Consider the following 24,305-nt stretch of genomic DNA (forward strand, 5'->3'; position numbering starts at 1 on the left):
TTTCATATTCTTTTTCAATATAGGTTACTATGAGATATTGAATATAGTTCCCTGTACTATACAGAAGAAACTTGTTTATCTAATACCACTTATTTTATTGGTTAGGTATAACGTGATGTTAGGCTTTGAAACAGTGAATTTAGTAAATACAAACGTCTGAGACCTTCTGAACTCTAACCATCTGTTTTTGTCTGGTATTTTTTCCTCAATAATCCTAAATTTCAGGTAATATCCTGTGACTGCAAATAGGTTTCAGGAGAAGACGGATTTGATTTTTTTGTATTTAATCAATAAGGTTCAAATCTGTTTTTGATTTACTAAGCTCCAAGGCGTCCTCTGAATTTATATTAGAGCAGAGAATTACAGGCACAAGGACTGTCACCTGTAAAGGATGCCACCCTCCACCAGCTCCCTCAGTGTTTCCCCCCGCTGCCGGCTGCAGAAGCGATCATCGTTCCTAGTTTTTTTATGCTTATATAACATCTCAACACTTTCCTCAGGTTTGAGGGAAGATGCAGAGTATTTGCTCCAGTTTTTTTCTTAAAGAACTCAGTACTCGGTGTAAGCATGGATGGCTTTTCAAAACAGTTACTTAGAGGTGTAACATTCTTATATCACAGACTAAATACAGGATGAAATACTCCCTTTGCAATTTGATAGGGTACCTCTTTCAAGATGGAAAAAAAAAAAATTACCCAGGTGTGGTTCTTCAAAGATTCCCTTTATCTGAACATCATGTTCAAGTCAAAGCATCAAGTGCACTTACGGTTTTCTAATTATTAAAGGAAAAAGCGTTGTTGTTTATTCAACTCCGCAGTGGTTGCCATTTTGCTGAGGGCTTTCTATCTGCTGTGTCGTATGACTTCGTAAGTTAACGTATTTAATCCTCAAAACTACCTTGAGAGCCAAGTATATTTATTTCCATATTGTAGGTGAGGAAACGGATGCTTGGAGCAGTTCAGTTACTTCCCCAGGAAGCAAAAGGGCTGGAGCTGGGATTAGAACCAGGTCTTCTATGATTCAAAAGTCAAATCACCTTTACGTGTTTCATTTCACAGAGAAACCCCACATGCAATTCAGCTTACTTTCTGAATTAACTAGGTAACCTGAAATGGACTGACTATCTCTTTAAAGCTTTTTGAGTGGCATCGGCTGCATAGCAATATTTGGTGACTTTTCATAGTGCATTTTCATATGCCTGACAACATCATCTCATTTTGGTTTTCGTTTAGAAATAATGATGAATATTAATAAGTGCTCAAGGCACCATGTCTTTTCTTATGAGAGCCCTGTCACATGAGTGAGTGAGCTTCTAGAAAGTGTGGCTGAAAATGGAAATGTGGATAGAAATGCTGAAGTAGGGAGACATGAGGCCTCTGGGCTCCGAAACTCAAATACAACTTCCCAAACTGCTGCTTATCTCTGATGAGGAGTGTGGGGAGACCCTGAATTTTCTGGGGAGAGCTGTTCATTGGCCAAGAACGTCATCGTAGAGGAATTAAATAAGTCTCATTTTGTAGAATACTGAACCGCGGCATCTTATCCGTTCTCTGCAACTTGATAGTTGAAGCAGACTCATTCCAAGGAATGCTGAAGACTGCCCGCAAACCACCAGGAGCTAGGAGACAGGCAGGGAAGAGACTCTTCCTCACAACCTCAGAAGGAACGAACCCTGCCCGCACCTTGAGCTTGGACTTTCAGCCCCCAAAACTGAGACAGTAAATACTGCTGTTTAAGCCCCCAAGTCTGGAGTATCTGTTACAGCAGCCCTAACACACTAACACAGAGCCACTGACCAGTCTTGCCTAAAGTTGGCTCACCCTAGAATTTCAGTTTCCTGAACCAATATTTTTTTTTTTTTGACTTGATCCAGTGTGATTGAGCTTCTAGCACTTGCTACACAAGATTCCTCACAAATACTCCATCAACCTCAAGAGCATCCGAGGAGGGGGACCAAGATGGTGACAGGACCAAAGCGTGTCACCCGGGAAGGGCGGAAGGAGCTAGGGGATACTAAACCAGCTGAATGACAATTTACAGGAAGGAAGGGAAGGAGATCGAAGGCTTTTCTGCAGAAGCTCCATGGGAGCAGGAACGTTTTCCATGTGGTTCCCTGCTGCACCTCCAGTGCCTGTCACATACTGCTCTATAAATACTTGATGAACAAACAAAATGAAAATGAAAGTCCCTGAGTCCTTGGTTGCAAGCAAGAGCAGCACATGCTTAACAAAAATAAGGTTGGGGAGAGGGTTTATTGAAAGGATTTTGAATAAACCAAATTATTACTGAGATGACTCGAGAATCTGTCCAGAGCAAGCAGGAAGGACCATAATCAAAATCATGCCACAGAACCAGACGTGAGGACTCCAGAGCTGCTGACCATGAAGATGGCACATCACAGTTTGGGGGCTGCGTTTGTCACTGTCCCCGAGGACAGAGAGAAGTGTTTCAGAAACACTTTGCAGTCCAAGCTTGGTTTACCTGTCCTACCTTCTGGTCCACAAAAGTAAAACATTCATAATGTCTTCAGGGATTGGGCTCCATTTAGGGTAGCTCTGCTGCCAGTTATTCCAACGTGAAGAACTGCTTTCAAAGAAACAACATCTATTAAGTGCTTGCTCTGCGCTGGGCTTCCCGTGCTCGGTTCATTATTCCATTTAGTCATTCCAACAACTCCGGAGGCCAGGTGATATGCCCACCATGTGCCAGGCACTGTGGAACTGTATATGTGCAGAGAAACAGTTTGAATTCTGCAGAGACATTTAATAGCTGTGTGTCCTTAGTCAACTTACTTAACTCCTCTGTGCCTCCATTTCCCATTCTGTAAAATGGAAATTATTTTTAAATGACCTATCTCATAGGTTCTTATGAGGATTATATTATATTGTATTGTAGTATGTTACATGATGTTATATTACCAAGTTATTAGATATAAAGTAGCTAAAACTGCTTGGCATATAGTACCACATTCTCTTCATCACAATCCTGCAAAGGCTAGTGCATCATTTTATGCTGCTGAAACTGAGGTCCAGTGAGAGAAGCCTGTGCTTGGTGGAACAAAGTGGTTGGACCCAGAAATCCATCTGACTTCAGAGTTTAAAATCTTCGACATCCTCAAGGTTGACAGGAGGAGCAAACTGGGTTGAAATGCTTGAGTCATTCCTGAGGTGCAAAACCATGGAGAGTTTTGGGCCACAAAGAAATGTAGGAAGCTTTCAACACGGATTTTTTGCTCTCTGTTTGCACATCCTTATACAAACTTCTTATGAGCTTCAGTAGTTTAAAATCTCTCTTTCATATAAAGTCAATTTTAAAAATGTGAAGGCAAATAAAATGACTGACTGGGAACTTGCTTAGAGCCTAAGGCAGGCTGCCCAAGCTGGAAAGGCAGAAATGCTGGTTGCCCAGGTGTGTGCTTAGTGCTGCAGAATTGGGTTGCACTGGTCTAGGCGACCTCAGCCAGGGCTGCCCAGCCCACTGGGATCATGAAGAATGTCATTGCCCTTTTCCTCCCAAAAATGTGCATAGAATTTCATACTCCTCTCAAAACCATCTACGAGTTCCAGGTGAAGAACTCTTCTTCCTGATTAGTGACTCTAGAGCTTTTTAGAAACCTGCAATCCTTTTTTTAGAACAGTCAAAAAGCACCACAGTCCAGCTGTGCTGCCTGCTCCCAGCGTCCGGTAGGAACCTAACATCTGTGTGTACAGTTGCAAGGAAGCCAGATTTTCCTCATCCAGTTACTATTTACTGAGTGTCTACCATGCATCTGGCATAGTTTTGAGAAGCTGGTGATACAGATGTGAATGAGATGAACACGGCCCTTGTCCTCATGGAGCTAAAATTTCAAGGGCAAGATTGACAATAAACACAAAAAGTGATGTACAGGACAGAACTGGATAGGGCAACCAAGACTGACTGGTGGGTGGTGATGTAATAGGGTGGGCAGGGAAGGTCCTCTGAGGTCATTTGCATTGATATCTAAGTGGCAAGGTGGAGCCAGATGTTTGAAGAACTAAGAGACTGCTTTCCAAGGCAGAGGAAATAACAAGTGCAAAGGCCCTGCACCAGTAATGAAGGTGGTCTTACTGAGGAATAGAGACGGAACCGGTGTGGGTGGCCTATTAGCGTAGGTGGTAAATTAACACCGAATTTGAGGCTTCAGTAGCTCTCATAGAGCAATAAGCTTAGTTTCTGATATCAAATTTGAATAAGCATTAATGACTACTTAGTAACTATTTAATAGGTTTTTAGGAGTAGACTCTGTGTGTAATAATGAAAATCTAGGAAACCAAAAGTCCTTGTAAAAATTCAAGATAGGACCAGCATTTTCTCAATTATTAAGTACTATATCAGAAAGACCTGTGGGCTATGTATAGATCAATTTTTAGACATTACTGAGCCAGGGGGCTTCTTAAGGGCTCAACACCAGCTCCGTCAGCTGGAAGCTCAGATCCACCAAAGTTTTAGACTCCACTGCAGCCGCTGCTTTTACTTCAACCATCACATCTTCAACATTTCTACGTTATACTCCAAACAAGTGCCCACTTTGAGAGAAAAGGCAAAGTTCCATGTTTCTAGCAGAGATATTTCAAGTTTGGAGGAGAAAACAAGACTGATTACAGTTCTCACTATAAGTAAGTCAAGGCTCCAAAAGGACTTCCTAAAAATTGCTTTAGAAATGCAAGTTTTTCTAAAAAGCACCCCCTCCCTGAAAAGAGAGAGAGAGAGAAGTTAATTCGAGGAAACATCTGCAAAAGTTTTTGCCCTGCCTCAGAATTTCAGGAATGTCATTGTAACGGATTCCTCTTAGTGCAGATGAAATCAAAGGCAGTGAACGGTGGGGTGTTATACCATCCAAAATGGCAGCCACTTCCCTGCAATTTAAGCAAAACATTAGAGCAGCAGTGGTTTCCTTAAGGTTCTTGTTATGAAGTAAAGCAGAAAGCTGTTTGCACTTAACTTTGAGTAGCCATGCATTTTTAACCCCTACGGAAGGAACACAGAGACCTTTCAGGTTATTATTTAGATCACTGAGAAACTGAATAGATGAAACACATTAGCTTACTATCAAAGGAAGGAAAACTGAATGTTTCCCCCATCATCAGGGCACCAAGGTGCAGGACAGAATTGAAGGAATAATATTTATTACGTACTTAAAGACATATGAAAGGATTAGCTCCAGAGAAAATTACTGCAGTTTTTATTTTTTGTATTTGACAAAAAGCTTTCAAATTTTGGCTTGGCCCTCCTAATAACTCTCATAGTTAGCATGTTACTCAGGATTCTTTTAGTAAGTGAAAGACACATATCTTAAGCATGTATAAGCATAAGAGAGAATGTATTGGCATATATAAAAGGGGATACATTCAGGTCTGGCTGGATTCAGAGGCCAGACAACCTCTCTCTCTCTCCCTCTCTCTCATTATTCTCTCTTCCTCCTTCCCTCTCTGTATCTTGGCTTCATTTTCCTCTAACACATTAGTGTTATCAGTCTCCTATTGTAAACGACTTCCTGCAGACAGCTAAAGCTTACATCATCCTTGTAGATTGCAGGTCCAGATAAAGCAGAAATCAGAGAATGTGGAGAGATCTTCAGTGGCCCTGCTTTGGCCATGTACCCATCCCCTAAGCCAACCTCTTTGCATAATGGAGCGGTTTATCATCACTGGCTGGGCTCAAGTCTATGGCCACTACCGTGGCCAAACAGAAGGTGTGATTGACAGTCCAGCCAGAGCCACGTGGAATTAGGGTTGAGTGTTCTATTTCTGTAATGGAAAGAGGACTGCTGAGCTGACAAGCTACAGATAGGCAGAGCCAATATTGTTAATCCCATTTTGCAGAGGAATCAATTTTAATGGCGGACTGGACCAAGTTTGAGAGTCTGTTAATCATGGCCTCATTAACCTTCATTCCATAAGACAGATGAGGTTTAAAGGGCACAGTAACACAGTAAATTAAACTTACATGAAAGTAAAAATTCCAAGATCCTTCTTTGAGAGTCAGTCTTACGTAAGGAAACGAGTGGATATATGAAGGAGGAAGGAGAACCTCAGTAAAGAGGGTTATTTGAGTCCTTGTCACTTCCCCTCTAGGCTGCAGGCATTTGGAGGAAAGAATCTGTGACTTTCCTCCTTTATCCCCTGCAGGGTTTGGCAAATGATAGCAAAGAGCAGTAAATGTGAGCCAAATAAAGAGAAGTAAGTTAGCACCCTTTGCTTGTCCTCTTTTCCTTGGTAAATTGATGCAAATTCAATATATCACTCTCAATGCTATGTCCGTGCGATAGACAAGGTTGACCTTCTGCATTGGCAGAAACTGAAGCTGTGTGACAGGGCTTTGAGAGCAGTGCAAATAACCTGGAATCATAAATTTACAGATTACAGCTGAGTTTTAAATAGCATATGATTCAATTCCTCTAATTTTACATATCAGAGAATGGATGCCAGAAAATGCATATCAAGCCCCAAATTTTCTGTGGGGGGAAATGGCAGAAGTATGTAGGCTACTGTCCTTGGTTCTGAACCACTCCTCCGTGCTGATTTGCTTCTCCTGATGTTAGACCCTTGAATTCTTGTCCAACCTCTCCTGGTCCTCTGGGTGTTTATATATGTTTGTATTTAAGATGGATGGAGTGGGGCGGTGGGGGTGGAGATAAGTTATTTACTACCTCAGAGAAAGTAAATGAGACTTGTAACCCAATATATAGGTTATTCTACAAACTTCTAAGAGTTCTCTAATCTTTCTGACAATTATTACTCTCTCCTTCCCAGGATGTGCTTATGCCATCCAAAGATGTGAATCAATCTGTCCCGAGTTCACAAATGAACTAGAGATTCCAGGCTTCCTAAATTATAGTCTGTTGGGTTTCCACCCCAGCACCCCCGCGCCACCACCACTACACCTTACTATCCCATTGATATTTGAAAATTCTATTCCAAGAGTCTTAAGACTAAGGCATTGCCACCTCTCTTAGACACCTGTGTCATCTATGGCCGTGTAACTAATCACCCCCCGAACTAAGGGACTTCACACAATAACTATGTATTATCTTACAGTTTCTGTGGGTCAGGAGTGCAGGAGCAGCTGAGCTGAGAAGTTCAGGCTCAGGCTCTCTCAGGAGATTGCAGTTAAGACAGAAGCCAGAGCTGCTGTCGACTGAAAGCCCATCTGGGGCAGAAGGAGCTACTTCAGGAGGCTCGTTCACATGGCTGACAAGCTGGTGCTGGTTGTGGGCGGGAAGCCTCAGCTCCTCACTGCGTGGGCCTCTCAACATTTCACTTACGTGGTTCTCCCAACAGAGTGCCTGGCTTCCCCCAGAACGGGCACTCCAAGAGAGTGAGGTAGAGTGATGGTATCTTTTATGACGCAGCCTCTGAAGTCACCTACTGCCACCTCCATCAGTCCAACAAACCAACATAATACAAGGATATAAATACCAGGAGGCATGGATCATTGTCGGGGGGGAGCTAATGGCCACGGGCTCTTTTCATGCATTCATATCATAGCCCTTGTTTCACTGTCTTATAATTACTTTTTACCTGCACACCTTTCTGTGGCAGACAGATTTGTCTGCCTACCAAGTCAATGTCCCCATTCTCCTTGATAACAGAACCCTGATTTTGTTCAGGTGTTGGAAAGCAATTTTCCCAGGGATTAGCAAACTATGGCCCATTGTGCTAGGAATAGTTATAACACGGTTAAAGGCTATAAAAATTAAAAGAAGAATGTACAGTATAGACCATATATTGCATACAAAGCGTAAAATATTTCCTACGTGGCCCTTTACAGACAATGTCTGCTAATTCCTGGTCTAAGTCCATGATGATAATCTGATTCCCAACTCGCCCTGAAGGGTTTAAGGATAGGCAGGTGTCCCAATTCCGGCAGGAAGGATAAAGAGAAAGCCTACTGGGCTGGGGAAGCTAATGGAAAGATTTTTTTTTCTCCTTCATAAGAAGCAAAATAGATACACGAGAGGAGATCCCACATGCCTTTCATCTAGCCTGTCTTGGGGGTTGCCTAGTGAGAGTGGAGCTGTGGCAGCCATTCTGTAACCATGAAGGAAAAGGTGAAAATATTCTGGAGAAACTGACCCATACTGACATAGTTGAGTTGCTCAGTTAACCAGTCCTAAAATAACCTAATTGCATATTTTTGTTACATGAGAATATTAAAGCTATCTTTAAACCAGTCTTTGGGAATCCTGTTACCTGCAGCTGAAAACACCCTAAATTATATATACCCCACTCTAGACAGTGAACTTTTAGAAGGCAAAGATGGCATGTTCAGTGCTCGCTTCGGCAGCACATGCACTAAAATTGGAATGATACAGAGAAGATTAGCACGGCCCCCGCTCAAGGATGACACGCAAATCTGTGAAGCATTCTGTATTTTTAAAAACAAACTATCGTTACCAAAGGAGAAGGGGCAGAGGAGGAGGGGCAAGGAGGGATAAATTAGGAGTTTGGGATTAGCAGATACAAACTACTATGTATAATATAGATAAACAACAAGGTCCTATGGTATAGCACAGGGAAATATATTCAATATTTTATAATAACCTATACTGAAGAAGAATATATACTTATATTATGACTGAATCACTGTGCCATACACCAGAAACTAACACAGCATTATAAGTCAACTACAATAAATTTTTTTTTAAATTTAAATGCATGTTTATCACAGAATCCCTTATTTCTCTAACAAGGCCTTACATAGAATAAAGTCTCAAGTATTAGTTGAATCATTGTTTCTTGACCCTAGCACTATTGGCATTTGGCACCAGATAATTATTTGCTGGTGGCGGGGGGAGGGGGTGTTGCCCTGTAGATTGTAGGATGTTTAGCAGCATCCCTGGTCTCCCCTCACTAGATGCTGTTAACACCTCTTCTCTTAAATTGCAACAAAAATGTTCCCAGACACTTCCAAATGCTCCCCGGGGTCAAAATGAGAACTGCTGGTCTCATGGAATGATTGTTAGAATATTAATTTCTAGTGTAAATGATTTATTATGTAAAACTGTAGATTAAATGTGGATTTGGTCCCACTCTGGAGTCAGGGTGGTGGGGGGTGGAGATTAGAAGGTAGCACATAAAAGTGGTTAAAAAAACCCCACAACCCAATAATGAGAAAAATCATTGTATCTGAGTAGTTCCCTGCAACATGCCTATTCGCTTTTGAAAATAGAACAGAAGGATTTCCATCAAGCTGTTCCTGGCCCCTGACAGATTGTGGCATATGGAGTGTAGTTTGTCTTTTAAGTCATTGGAGTTTTCTCACTTGACGTCACCAAATGGTGGCTGTAATTATGGCAGTAAACGCTTCTCAAATGACAGCTTTCTTGCTTCCTTGAAAGGGTGAACATCTTAACAAGGCCGTTGGGCAGACCACAAAGAAATATGCGCTGCAGGGCTTTTTGGAAGGGAGGCTAGAGAACGCAGCTCACTACTCAGAAAGGAGGCTGATTTCCTAGAAAGAGTCTGGGGCCAAGAGGTGAGAAGCTGCTGTTCCAATCCAGGCTCCCCACGTGCTACTTTGTGACCTTTCTTGGGCAAGTCCCTCCATCTCTCTGAGCCTTGGTTTTCTCAGCTGTTAATTTGGAGGCCTGAACAAAAACATTGGCATGAAAGAGGTTCCTTAACTGCACCTACATATGCAAGGAGGATTACTGTCCTCATCACCTCCATGACCGGTGTCCTTCTATGAAAGGTGAACAGCTCCTGACTGCTTTTGCAAGTTATGCACCCATCAGTATTGATGCACCCATCAATGGCCTCTAGATACTGGATTAATATAAATCTGGTCCCCAGCCTTTTGCTTAAAATCCTTCCATGCACCCTGTTGGCCCAGCATTGCCTTGGATGGCAGGACCTCTACCGTCCAGCCCTTCTCATGCCCCAGGCTCAAATCTTGTTGCTTCTAATGTTACATCTAGGCTCCTGCCCCCACCAAAATACATGTAATTGGCTGAGGATGCCACTTCCTCTCATGTGCCTTGATAGATAGACAAGATACATGGGTACCGTTGGCACAGAATGTTCTCCCTCTTAGCCAGCCCTTCACCTGACGAAATCCTACTTTTTCTTCAAGCCCCAGTTTACAAGTTACCACCCCTGTGTTATGGGTGGAATTGTGATTGCCCTCAAATTCATATGTTGAAACCCTAACCCTCCCCAGTTCTCAGATGGTTAAGTATTTGGAGAGAGGGCCTTTACAGTGGTAGAGAAGGTGAAATGAGGTCATATGGGTGGACTGTGATCCAGTGTGACTGGTGTCCTCATAAGAAGAGATTAGGACACAGACATACACAAAGGGAAGGCCACGTGAAGATGGCTGCCCGCAAGCCAAGGAGAGAGGCCTGAGGAGAAAGCAACCTGCCGATGCCTTGGTCCTTGGACTTCCAGCCTCTAGAACTGAGAGAAATAAATTTCTGTTGTTGAAGCCACCCAGTCCGTGAGACTTTGTTGTGGCAGCCAGAGCTACCAAATTCACCCTAGGAAGCCTTCTGTGAATTTCAGGAGACCAGCCGTGACCTTCTGTCACCATCCTTTATTTTCCTTTTCCAAACACTTATCATATTGAATTGTCTCCCTTTTATGGTCTGTCTCCCTCTTAGTGTGTGAGTTGATGGGTTGGCTTAAAGGGTGGGTGAATGACTGAAGGTCTGGAGGTCAGGGATTGTGTGCTTCTGTGCCATCAAGACCTATCTGAATGCTGACAGGCCTATAGAAAGCATGCACTACGTTCTCCAGAGTTGGATGCATGGATATGAATGGAAAACACCATGTCAGTTATCCACAGAATTTGGGTAAACAAAAACTCTCTCACTGAAGAGAAGACCTGGCTTTGGAGCAGCAACTCCCTAGTGAGTTTACCTAAAGTCACTAACTTCTAATGAAAGTATTTCTACATCACTGGACCGAGTAAGTTACACATTTCAAATGTCCCCAAATTTGGTCCTAGAATCATTGGTAGTCAAAAAAATTTTTGGTGGGTTTCTCATTATTTATCTTGGTCCTGTGTCTCTCCATCTCTGTATCACTCACATTCTCCATAGAAGTCAGGATCAATGATGTGGGAGAAGAAGGAAGAGAAAAAAGATTCTTTGTGCATTTAGGAATCCACAGGGAACTGTCGGGTATCCCACTTTGATACCTCCTGCTGCAGCTAAAATCCATTTATACTGATTCTATGGGAAAGCCATTGGTTTCCACTGTCTAGATAACCACCAGTCATAGTACGAAATGATGAGGGTTTAAAGGAATAAATTCAAGATTAGAGAAATTCTTTAGAAAATAAAATCTCAGGATGGGAGGGTATAGCTCAGTGCTAGAGCACATGCTCAGCATGCACGAGGTCCTGGGTTCTGGGTGCAATCCCCTGTACCTCCATCAAAATAAATAAATAAATAAATAAATAAATAAATAAATAAATAAATAAATAACCCCCCTCTAATTACCTCCCTCCCCCTTAAAAGAAAAAAGAAAAAAGAAAAGAAAAGAAAATTCCAATTTACGCTTTTACTTATTGAAATCACCCAATAATATCCAGGTTAGATCAGCTTTCTTGATATCTGGGTAAGGAACAATTGAAAGCCATGGCAGCCAAAGGGAGCAATTAGGGAGAAAAAGAAAATTAAAAGGTTGCAAATATATTCTGTTCTGTCAACTTCGTCAGTGAAGTGTTGCCTTCTATTACTATTGATTTTCATAATCGTTTATTAACACAATATGTCAACTCAAAATTTGTCACAGATTACTGTGCACACAGAATAATTCATTTTGTGGGATTGGAGGGAGGGAGGGAAGGCCACGTGGAATGGGAATAAATGCATCCCTTTACACGTGCGTGTCTGAGTTTTAAAAATTGTTTTGCTTGGGCAGAACTTGATTTTTTTTAACTGAACTGATCAGTCATCCTGACAGTGTTTTGGCCCCAAGCACGAGCTTCTGAAGCACTCTATCTACCTATCGGCTTTTTCGGGTGGTGGGACAGAACTGATCTGACAAATTACGTGAATAAAATCACCTTACAAGTTTCATTATTAATAGGTTATAAATGCAGCACAGGACTTGTGTAGGATTGAGAGAATCAGGGTCGAGGCTCACTTTTTGCCACTGGACACCTTTTTCGAGCCTCAGCTTTCTCATAGGTTAAGCTGGGGCTTCGTGATACCTGCCTTATCCTGCCTTCCTGAGGGGGCACAGAGTCCACATCAGACAGTGGGAGGGCTTCTTAAAGTTTAAAGCCCATGGAAAGTTGGGATGTTACAGGCTTCCTTCTTTCCCAAAAGGTGTCATTAACAATCATTGAAGACAAAGCCAAGTCTTAGAGTAAATGCCTGGAACCAGAATCTCCCAAGATTTACCAATCTTGTTTAATACAACGGAAATTAAACACCAATTACCGCAGGAGTGAAATCAGATTAACGTGTTGGTGCTTTATCTGAATATTAATTCTGAATTAGGAGATTCCATTACAAGGCTCAGGCAGGGCATGCTTTATTGGTTCATCAATAAGGCCCTGGTTCTAATGGACTGGCATAAAATGCGCTCTGAGGAATTGGCTCTGGCTTTCCTGCTGGAGATCATAAACTCAAAATAATTTATACGGCACAAAATCTATTTTTTTCCAGTCTGTAAAACAGTAATGACAAACACCAGGCTTTGTAGAAAAATGAAGATTTAAAAGGTCACAGATGCATCCATCCATCCTTTCTTCACTGGGGTCAAAGCTACTCATACTTGTTAGGCCGAGAGTTCCCTAAGAGGCAGAAAATAACAACTTGGGTTTGCACAGGACCTTTGAGGTGGGACCATAAGGACATGGTCCCAGAGGTTGCCAGCCTGTGGGTCAAAGGTTCATTTCCAAATTGGGCTAACTCTTACCCCCAAAGCAAGACTTAAGCCTCGCTATCACAGTGTGTTCTCATATCCTGGTATCCTGGGGGAAGCCACTGCCCAGCCGCTATTTGGGGAGGGTTCCCAGACTCTGCTTCCTCCCCAGGGCCCTCGATGAACATGTGGTGGCTGTGCGACTGCTGTGCTCATGTCCCTCAGCCCCCTCCATGCCGTCCTTCATTCCAGCACTAATTCCAGAAGGTCCCCACCACGTTGAACCTGGTCCCTTTGGGTCTCAAAGCATCCTGCTGCTACACAGAGTTTTACCAGGTGTTTCAGGAACTTCTTGAGCTCTTAACTATCTCCTCTCTACCCCGAGACTCAAGAGCAATTCATTAGACAAGGTTAGGTCACAAGACTGTCTACTGTCCCTATCTCCACCTCTTCAAGTATAAAGAGATAAATAAACCCTTACTTTAGCCAATAAAACAAAAGCTACCCAATATAACAGTTCATGAAGCAAATACCTATAAGAATCAACAGCCTATAACCAAGAAGAAGAACAATACCACAAAGGAATGTATTCAAGGGAATTAAAAACAAACATCCACACTATATACAAAATAGATAAACAACAAGGTCCTACTGTATAGCACAGGGAACTATATTCAATAGCCTATGATGAAAAAGAATCTATATCTATATCTATATATATGTATAACTGAATCACTATGCTGTACACCAGAAATTAACATTGTAAATCAACTATACTTCAATTTTAAAAAATCCATACAAAAACTTATACACACGTGTTGATAGCAATATTATTTATAATAGCCCCAAAATGAAAGCAACCCAAATGCCCATCAATTGATGACTGGATAAATAAAATGGGTTATATCCATACAATAGAATATTACTAAGCTATAAAAAGGAATGAGGTACAGAAACATGCTACAACACGCATAAACTGTAAACACACGCTAAGGGAAAGAAGTCAAACACGAAGACCTCATGTTGTATGATTCCATTTATATGTAATGTCCAGAAGAGGTAAATCTGTAGAGACAGAAAGTCAGCTGATAGCTGCCAGAGGTTAAGGGAAAGAGGGGAATGGGAAGTGACTGCTAATGGGTATCTTTTTGGAGTGAAGAAAATGTTCTGGAATTAGATAGTGGTGATGGTTGTACAACTCTGTGAATATACTAGACTTCAAAAGGGTAATTTTATTGTACATGAATTAGATCTCAATTTAAAAAAAAATTTTTTAAGTGAGAAATGGGGAAAAAGAAAGAATCACCAGCTCTCAGTTCTTTCTAGCAAAATCAGACTTGGGCACCGCTGATACATTCCACCACATTCACCAAGGATTGCAGTTAGGTTAGAAGCCCCAAAAGGCTGCCTGCCTCCAAACCCTTCCTACTTACTTACTGGGGCCTGAAACTCTTCTGTGGTTCCATTCTAGCCAAGGTATTTTAATACTTTAGTCATACTCTTCACATTTGTGGAATAATCTCTTGGTCCAATCTTGTCTCTAAATAAACACAAGTATAGTGTAATACTTTCTCCCTTCAATGGGTTTCAGGTTATAATGATTTGATGGAAAGTTTGCAAAAAATATCATTCTGCATTTGCCCTGATATCCATGCTTTTTCACTCTCCTTTTCTATACTTGAATAGGAGCTTTGAAAGATACTAGACATGCACATGGCACTCATTTGGTAGAAAATTCAATAGAAATAGGAAGCTTGATGTTGTCATTTAGTTGTCCAATACTTACTTTGAGGGAAGCCAGAGGCAGGGGTCTGAGTCAGCTGGGACCGGATGTTATTCATAAGAATCGTGGATTTCGGAGCTGGAATGCCTAGATTTGAAGTCCAATTTTACCACATGACTTTGAGCAAGTTGTATAAGCTTTCTGTGTCTTGATTTCGTCAACTGTAAAATGGAGATAATAATAGCACATACCTCATAGTAACAACCGTAGACAGTAAGTTAATACGTGTAGAGTTTTTAGAGCACAGCTGGGATATATGATTTATAAGAAGAAATATATATTTGGTTTTCATCCCCATCTCTGGCTTAGAACTCCTAAAACCCTTGGAATTTCCAAAGTGACAAGTGACAAAGTTATCTTTTGTTACCATTAATGAGGCGACTTTTGGTTTCACAACTAAGGAGGGGGTTCCAGGTTGCCAGGAGAACCAAGCTTGTGATTAGAGAGTTGGAAGTTTCAATCCCACCCCCTGACCTCCAGGAGTGGTGAGGGGCTGGGAGTTGAAACAATCACCAATGGCCAGTGATCTAATCAATAATGCCTGTGTAATGAAGCCTCCGTAAAAATCCAAAAGGAGGAGGTTCGGAGAGATTCTGAGATGGTGAACACATACAGATGGAGAGAGAGTGGTACCCTCAGGGTAGAGTATGGCTGCTCCATGCCCTTTCCCCAAGCCTTGACCTGGGTGCCTCTTCCACCTGGCCGCTCCTAAGTTACATACATCCTTTCATAATAAACCAGTCATCCAGGAAGCAAAACGCTAGTCCTCTGAGTTCTGTGAGCCACTCTGGGGAATTAATCAAACCCAAGGTGGGAGTCGCTGGAATCCCCCATCTGCAGCCAGTCCGTCAGAAGCACAGGGGAAAACCTGCACTTGGGATTAGCCTCCGAAGTGGAGGGCAGCCTTGTGGGACTGAGCCCTTCACCTATGGAATCTGATGCTGTCTTTTGGGAGAGAGTGTCAAAACTGACATGAATTGTAGGACACCCAGCTGGTGTCCAGATTGCCTGGTTGTGTGAGGTACCACGTCTCACACTGAAACTGGTGACCAGGATGGTTAATTGCCTCTCCCCTGCTAAGCATTCAGTAAGCCTTAGCTGTTGTCATTTCTGAGGACAATGATGGAACCGCCCTGCCCTTTGCTGCATCCTTTCTATGGAAGACTGTTGGGCAAAGTCCAAGAGGCCTGAAATTGAGACCAGCAGATGAACCACTCACCTACTACATTCCCTCCCTTCCCCTGAAGCCTGCACTTGGCAGGCCCCCAGCCCCCAAGTCAAGCATAGGCAGGTGGCTCTTGGAATGTGGTAAGTCCCGGACCACTCAGAGCTGTGTTAATAGGTTCCAAAGGGGGGTTAGAGGGAGTGGCTTGCAGGACTGGTCGTCCCTCATCCAGCCCAAGCTTGATATTTGCCCCTAGTGGTTCCCCACATCATGCCAAGCACAGGGAGAACTGAAAGGGAACATTCTAGACTCTACTCTTACTTCCTTCTCTGTAAACAGAACAACCATATCTTGGCACTATTTTGGGTATTTTTGGCCAGTATGACAGAATAGAACATTCTAAATGGCAGTTAAAAATAACCTTCCCCCGCCCTTGCCCCATCACTCTGCATCCTACTGCCAATTCCTCCACGCACTTACCATGATCTGAAGTTATCCTGCTCGTGTTCATGTTTGCTCTAGTGTATAATTCTTTGTATCACAGCATGAGGTTTCGAGGAGGGCAAAGTTCTCTGTCTTCCTTGTCACTTGCTGGGTCCCCAGTGCCTGGAACAGTGACCAGAACATAGTAAGGACGCAATGAATATCTCCAGAATGAATGAATGGCACCTGCCCCAGCGCTCAGCACAGTATCTGTGTTATAGATAGGCCTCCACCAGTCATCACCGCTCAGCCTCCATCTCCTTTCTGAGAGAACCTGTCAGTATCTTCACTCTGCACCTCTGCTTCTGGGGCCTCTCCCCAGTCAGGGGCGGGTCAGAGGACCTCCCCCACCACACACTCTGCCCGTGACATCATGGCTGATTGGACCTGGGGTGACCTCCTTCCCTAAGCTGAGATACTCATTATCTTGCCCTGGGAGATTTTAGTTTGGCACTCAAAAGATTCTGATTAATGAGAGTTGGCGCTTAAGATGAGAGGCTGCAGTGTTTCAGTCTCAAGTATGATCAAAGCAGAAGGAACCAGTACGAAGGAAAAGAGAATAAAACTCACTGCAGAGAGGAAGTGAGGAGATGGGAGAGGGGAGAGGTAGAGAGAGGGAGAGACAGAGTCCGGGCGAGTGAACTTGCTGATTTGAGCACAATGATTTTTCAGTTTTTCATCTGGTCCCTCAAGACCTTGCTGTACTTTCAGCCTTGATTTTTTTTCTTTCAGTTCACATTAGTTTGGTCAGGTTTCTATTTCTGGCACACAAATAATTCCTGAACACAAAACTCTGGCATGTGGGAGGAATCCTCAAAACCTTTGTTGATTTGACTTCGTTTCTCATTCATTCATTTTTCACTTGTTCACTTACTCAACAAATATTTATGGAGCCAGGCACTGGGCTAGAAAGTAGAGGCGAACAGGTATGCAAAAAGTTAGACACTGTCCCTGCCCTTGCGAAATTTTGGCAGGGAGACGGCCATTAATCAAGTAAAGTCAAGAAGACAATCATGAATTTAACGATGCACATTTCACTGCCTGGTATGTGCCGGGAATGGAGTCGTAAGACACGTAAGTCATCATCTGTACTAAGGGGACCACAATCTGCTCAGAAAGGGGACCCTCGTGTGGTTCTTTACCAAAGAGCAAATACACATTTTATCTGATTTGCCCCTAAACTGATTCCAGGATATTGGTCTTAGAAGATGCCCATTTTACAGACACGTCTGTAAAACTGAGCCCCACAGGGTTAAGTGGCTTAGCTCTAGTTAGTAAGGCTGGTCGGAGACAGAGACAGAACTTAACTGCTGTCTTCTGTTTCCAAAGCCCAGTACGTTTTTTCCTTCCTCCTCCTACAAAATGTTGCCTCTTCTGTGAGATGGCAAGTGTGGAGGAACCACACACACTGCACAACCCTGTGGAGTCTTCAGGCAGAAGGCATCCCGGCAGGACCCAGCTGTGCTATTTTTAGGATAAACTCTGCCGAAACAATGCAGGCAGCTAAGGGAAGCAGCATCTAGTCAGCTCTCTGGACTGAAGCAGAGGGTCTGTCTCTAGTGCTGGATCTCTGACAGCAGCCCTGGGGCCCCCTGGGAGGCAGGGCAGAAGGTTGAAGTTTCTGAGGCCTGCTGTCTCTTCCCCAGATCTCCCGGGCTGCCAGGGTCTGTCTGGTACCCAGGTTTCATATTCAGGCACCGCGGTGAGATGATAAACACAGCCTGGCCACAGAGCTTCTGAGAGGCTCACACCAGGCCCATCATAATTACATTAAAGGACTCGAATAAACTGTACACTCCTGGGGGAATCTTGTTTTCCTCCCTACTTATCTTACAACACTCACAGAAAGGATGGAAACAACCTCCTGGCAGCTATAAAAACGAATGTCAGTAAAACCCCCAGAGCTTTCTCAGTGCACTGGAAGCAGTAACCCTGTGTTCAGACACTCTCCTCCGAGGAAGGTGAGCTCATGAACTAGCTGGGGCTTTCATCTGACTTGACAAGACCAAGTCCTGCAAAGGACAACAGAGGCACTGGCAGAGATCTCCCCATGCACTGAGGATACCCAGAGTTCCAACAGCAGACCTGCATTCCCAGCTCCAGACACCGCCTCTTATGAGGCTGTTTCTGGGCTCAGCCTGGGGTTGTACCTGAGCACACAACGTGAGATGTAGGTTGGCACATTCTGTTACTTTTTCTCCAGATGCACTCTGTGGAACACCCTCATTCAAATCAACTTTATCAGAATAAGCATTCAGCTGACTGGACCCCATTCCAGCTTGGATGAATCAATACTTCAGAGCATGGGACCTAGGAACCTTCATTTTAAACAAGTACGTTAGCTAATTCTTAAGTACAATAAAGCTTGAAAACTACCACTCTATACTATATGTTTCCATACCAGGGTGCCAGAATAATTGCAAATAAATCACCAGTTTTAACATTTTGTCCCTCTAGGTCAATGGTTCTCAACTTCGATACTATCAACATTTGGGCCAGGTAGTTTTTGTCTGAGGGAAGGGGATGTCCTATGCATTATAAGATGTTTAGCATCAGCCTACTAGATACCAGTAATAACTCCCCTCCCGTTGCGACAACCCAAAAATGCTTCAGATATCAATAGAATGCCAAGGACAAATGATAAATGTTCCCGGGGGCAGAATCCTCCCCTTTTCCTCCCACTGAGAAGCACTGCTCTAGGTATGTGGTTTCTGACCCTTGGAATCACTGTACATTGAGATCACTCAAGGATCTGTATAAAACTTGGATTATTGGACTTTTGTTTGTTTGATCTCAGGTGGAAGCTAGACATCTATGTTATTAAAATTTCCCAATTAATTCTAACGTGGTAGAGTTGAGAATGACTGCTCTAGGGAGACACTTGGAGGCAAGGGTCCACATGGACGTTTGTGACTTCATAGAAGGTATAAATACTCAAGTCACATGGCTGAGATTATTTGAGAACCTACGTTTCATCAGCACCAGGAACCCAGATAGGACAACATGAGCCACATCTTCTGAAACTAACAGATAACTTTGGCCAAATACATTATAAATTCCTCCCACTTCACCCAATGTATAGCCTAAATCAGAGTTAGAAATAGAACTTTTCTTGATGGCTAGGAAAACAGATAACCTCTTTTCTACTGGGTGGTAAAATTCAGAGAAATGACAGCTGAAAAAGCAGCAGTTATTTTGCCACCAGCAAGGAAGTCAACCAAAAATGGAAAGGGCACCCAGAGGAGGGCAGTACTAGGAGAATCACAGAGAAACAGAGCTGTGTTCTTGATCAAACTGTACCTGAATTCCACCCTGTCAAGTTATATTCAGTTCCATGACAATATAAATTTTTTAGGTAAGCCAGCTTGAGGTGGGTTTTTTGTTACCTGCAACCAAAAGAATCCTAACAGAAGTACCACTCCAAGCCAATATCCCTTTGCAACTACAAATGGTCCCCAAGTTACACTGGTTTGACTTACGATTCTTCAACTTTACCATGGTGTGAAAGAGATACTTTCAATAGAAACTGTACATCAAATTTTTGAATTTTGATCTTTTCCAGGCTAGCAATAATGGGGTACAATACTCTCCTGTGATACTGGGCAGGGCAGCGAGTGCAGCTCCCAATCAGCCACATGATTACTAGGGTAAACAACCGATCTGTACCCTTAGAAACATCCTGTTTTTCACTTTTAGTACAGTGTTCAATAATCACATGAGGGAGGAGGGAGATAGCTAAGTGATACGGCGCATGCTCAGCATGCACGAGGTCTTATGCTCAATCCTCAGTACCTCTATTAAAAATAAATGAATAAATATACCTAATCTCCCCCCAAATTTTTAAAAATTAAAAATCACTTGAGATAGTCAGCCTTTTATTATAAAACAGGCTTTGTGTTAGATAATCATGCCCAAATGCAGGGTAATATAAGTGTCCTGAGCACTTCAGGTGCGAGGCTAAGCTAGGATGTTCAGCAGGTTAGCATTAAATGCGTTTTCAATTTGCGATATTTTCCACTTACAGTGGGTTAATCGGATATAACCTCATTGTAAGTTGAGAAAGATCTGTAGAATATATTGCTGAACTGATGAAATAAAATTATTTTTAAGGCAGGACAAGAAAAAATTTAACATAAAAGTTTTTCTGCCTTTTGAGCCACTACCCCCAGTGCGCATTGTGCACCTGCATTATCCATTAACTAGGTCCCCTTAGAAGACACAGGAATGCCTACTTTAAAAACAAAAGAAAGCAAGCAAGAAATTTCCTCCTGGCACCAGCAAGGTAACTCCTTAGGAGATAACATTCCTTTCTCAACCCTGTAAGGGGTTACAATGACCCATTACTCGCCTCGTTGGACTATGTAAACTGTCAGTATGTTACTTTGATATATAACCCTGTGTCTCAAAAACTTTTCTAACTGCACTTTGACCTCTAACAGGCAGAACAGTCCTCAGAGATTTCTGAAAGACTGTCTCCCAGGCTATAATCTATAATCCTCAAGTTGGCCTGAATAAAATTTTCCCTTTCTTTCTTAGATTGACTATGATTAATATTTTGTATTGATGAGCCTTGCTCCTACAGGTGGATTGAGCCTTGAGCCAGAAAGCTCAACATCACCTAGGAACTTGAATAGAAATGCAGAATCTCAGGCTCCTCTCCAGATCTACTGAATCGAAACTGCCTTGTAATAAGATCCCTGAGTGACTCACATGATCATTAAAGTTTTAGAAGCATGAGCTTAGATAACTCGTCTCCCAAGCACTGGGCTAGGTGATGGGAGGACAAGGATAAGCAAAAACCAGACTTAGTTACTTGGCTTCCCTGACTCGGTTAGATGCCCTGTTTTATAATTGCCAACATATCAACTTCATCAGTTCATTTATTCTTTCACTCATTCAACAAATATGCATTTAACACTACATTTATGAATTTAATGAAATTAGCAAAAATATTAAAAAGCACGCAAAGAAGAGAGACGAGGCAAACTCTGCCCTTTAAGATGCTCACTGTGTATTTGAGAAAACTGAGCTCTTAATCGCACAGATAAATGTTAAGGTGCCAGTTATCTAAGTATTCCCCTGGGGAGATGCCCTGGGTGCTCCATCCACAGGGTGGGGGGTGTGTGGATATTTATCTGACAGGGTGGTCAGGTAAGCCTGCCCTGAGGAGATCTGAAGGGCAAGCAAAGAAGGGTGGGGCAGGTAAAGAGGCGAATGCCTGAGGCAGAAAGAAAGTATGATACGTAAGCCTTTCCAAGCAGGAGGAAGGAGAGTGAACTCTACAAGCTGCCAGCAGATGGGGAGGGCGGGATGCAGAGAGCTGAGCTGGGAACAGGGAGGGTCAAAAGGACCTTGGACGGCAGCCAACACTTTAAAACTCATGTTAGGGAGTTTCCCCCCTTAATCCTCAGACTAACAGAAAGCCTCTGATGCATTTTATTTTATTTTATTTCAGTAAGAACGCTTAATACAACATCGACCCTCCCAATCAATTTTTAAGTGCGTACGACTTAATTGTCGATTGTAGGCTGACAGTGTTGTGCAGCAGGTCTCTAGAGTTTATTCAGCTTTCCTATCTGAAACTTAATGCCCATTGACTGGTATCCCCCCATTCCTCCACCCTCAGCCCTTGGTAACCACTCTTTCAGTCTTTGATTCTATAAATTTGACTATTTTCTATATCATAAATAAGCAGAATCAAGAAGCATTTCTCTTTGTGTAACTGGCTTATTTCACTTAGCATAATGTCCTCAAGGTGCATCCATGTTGTCACATATTACAGAGTTTCCTTCTATCATAAGGTTGCACAGTATTCCACTGTGTGTCACCTATCACATTTTCTTTATCCATTCATCTGCCGATGGGCATTTAGGTGGTTTCCACAACTTGGCTATTGTGAATACTGCTGTATTAAACACAAGGATGTTCATCTCTCTTTGAGATCCTGATTGCAATTCTTTCAGTTAAATACCCAGGGTTGGGACTGCTGGGTCACATAGTAGATCCATTTTTTAATCTTTTGAGGAAACCCCATACTGTTGTCCATAGTGGTTGCATCAGCTGGCATTCCCACCAACAGAGTGAAAGCCGTCCCATCTCCCTACAGCCTCACTAACACTTGCTGTCTCTTTTGATAACAGCCAGCCTGACAGGTGTGAGGTGATATCTCATTATGGCTCTGATTTGCATTTCCCTGATGGTTAGTGACGTTGAACATTTGTTCATCTACTTGTTGGCCATTTGTATGTCTTCTTTGGAGAAATGCCTCCTCAAGTCTTTAGCCCATTTAATCAGGTTTCTAGTTTTTTTTGCTATTGAGTTGTAGGGGTTTCTTATATATTTTGGAGATGAATCCCCTATCAGCTATAACTTGCAAATATCTTCTCCCATTCCATAGGATACCTTTTCACTCTGTGGATTGTTCCCTTTGCTGTGCAAGAAGTCACAGGATGTATTTTAAATATAGTGCTTTCCCATGAAACAGAGTATCTCAACTGAGAATGTGCACAATACACGCCCGGGTCCCAACACCTTTAGTTTTTGTCTTCCTCTTTCCTTTCCTTATCACTCAGCAGAGTAGACCAGCATAGCTTAGCACGTCCATAGCACGCTTATTATTCAGGACTAACAAGCAGAATGGAGCTGTGTGGGAGGCTGACTTGGATTGAATCCATTTCTACATCTTCTCTGCTATGAGGGCCACAGTGACAGTGACTAGAGGCAACACCATCATCGCTCCATGCTAAGCACCCCACCACACACCCGGCCCACAGAAGGATGGACTCAATAACTTGGATGAATGGCTAAGCCCAGGCTCCTTAACCTCGGTGAGCCTGTTTCCTCATCTATAAATTAGGACGCTAATAGTACCTGCTTCCTAGGGGTGTGTTAGAAATGTGACCATGTAGGTACATAGCACAGTGCTAGGCACATGCCACATGTTCCCCCACCCCCATACACACACAAACACACACACGCACAGTCACAAGGGATCCTAAAGGAAAGAGAATATGAGCCCCACCAGCAGCTACCATAACCACAGAGGGTCTATTAAATATTGTCCAGGTAACTCCTGAATATCCAGCTGGTTTTGCAAGTGGATGGACAGAAGGAAATGTCCTCACTTACTGCTATCTCATGGTTTCTGAAACCATCTCAAATTCACCCTGTGAATTGCTATTCTTCTAGGTGCCATATTATACTTTTTAAAAGTGGGTATTTTTCTTGCTCTAACAGCTCAAAAACTACCTTTTAAACAGGCACCTTTGTTTGTCAAGTTCCTCTGCTTTGGAGACTTGAGGACAAGCCTTTGTCACAGCCTGAACTTCGATCTCCTGGGCTTTGTACTGATCTGTCACGAGGAGGCTCTGAAGCTTGAAAAGCTTCACATTGAGTAGTAACTAGACACTTGTGGCTGATTGCTACCTTCCCTCATCCTTTATGTCCCGACCAAGGAGCTCTGACATGTGCAAGCGTGTGACCTTGAATAAATTACTTGTCCACATGTCAGTTTCCTAAATTACTTAACAAGTCTATACCTCAGTTTCCTCAACAGTAAAGCAGAGAACAGAAGAATCGTAGTAGAATGGTAAAGAGCTCGGTGAACCCCAGGTGGCCTGGGACAGTCCTGGTTTGTGTTTAATTATTCCAATGTCATTATAAAAGTGTCCTGGCCTGGCTGATAAATTACATAGTTATTTTATTAAGAGCATAGGTTTTGCAGCTGAGCCAACTAGGGTTTGAAGGACAATTTAGTCCCTTAGCGTCATTAGCACGTAACTTAACCTCTCTGTACCTCAGTTTATCTACCTGGAAAATGGCAATAATAGGGTTACTATAAGAATAAATGAAAACAATACAGAAAAGAGCATCATGAACAGTAGCAATGACCACCCTCGTCCTCACTGGAGACTATTACTCAGGACCCTTTCAGTTTCAACTGTGAGAACACACCTTAAAGAAACATAAGCAGAAAACAAAAGTTAAACATAAAAACTAAGATGTCCAGGGGATTTCCCACCTTCAGGTGCCATAG

At 42.7% G+C, this 24,305-nt stretch overlaps 1 protein-coding gene and 1 non-coding gene across 2 annotated transcripts in view; one reads left to right on the forward strand and one right to left on the reverse strand.

Moving 5' to 3' along the window:
* Positions 1 to 24,305, reverse strand: part of SLC25A26 (solute carrier family 25 member 26) — a 205,154-nt gene that overhangs the window by 140,558 nt on the left and 40,291 nt on the right. The window contains exons 2-3 of the mRNA XM_032458128.1: positions 16,268 to 16,393; positions 14,626 to 14,783 (exon numbers count right to left, since the gene is read on the reverse strand). The gene's annotated coding sequence lies outside the window, so the exon portion shown is untranslated. The remainder of the gene's footprint in view (positions 1 to 14,625; positions 14,784 to 16,267; positions 16,394 to 24,305) is intronic.
* LOC116657332 lies at positions 8,292 to 8,398 on the forward strand. Its single transcript, XR_004312452.1, has one exon. It is a non-coding gene; the product is annotated as a U6 spliceosomal RNA (small nuclear RNA).

This window comes from Camelus ferus, chromosome 17, assembly GCF_009834535.1.
Source record: "Camelus ferus isolate YT-003-E chromosome 17, BCGSAC_Cfer_1.0, whole genome shotgun sequence".
NCBI classification, from domain to species: Eukaryota; Metazoa; Chordata; class Mammalia; order Artiodactyla; family Camelidae; genus Camelus; species Camelus ferus.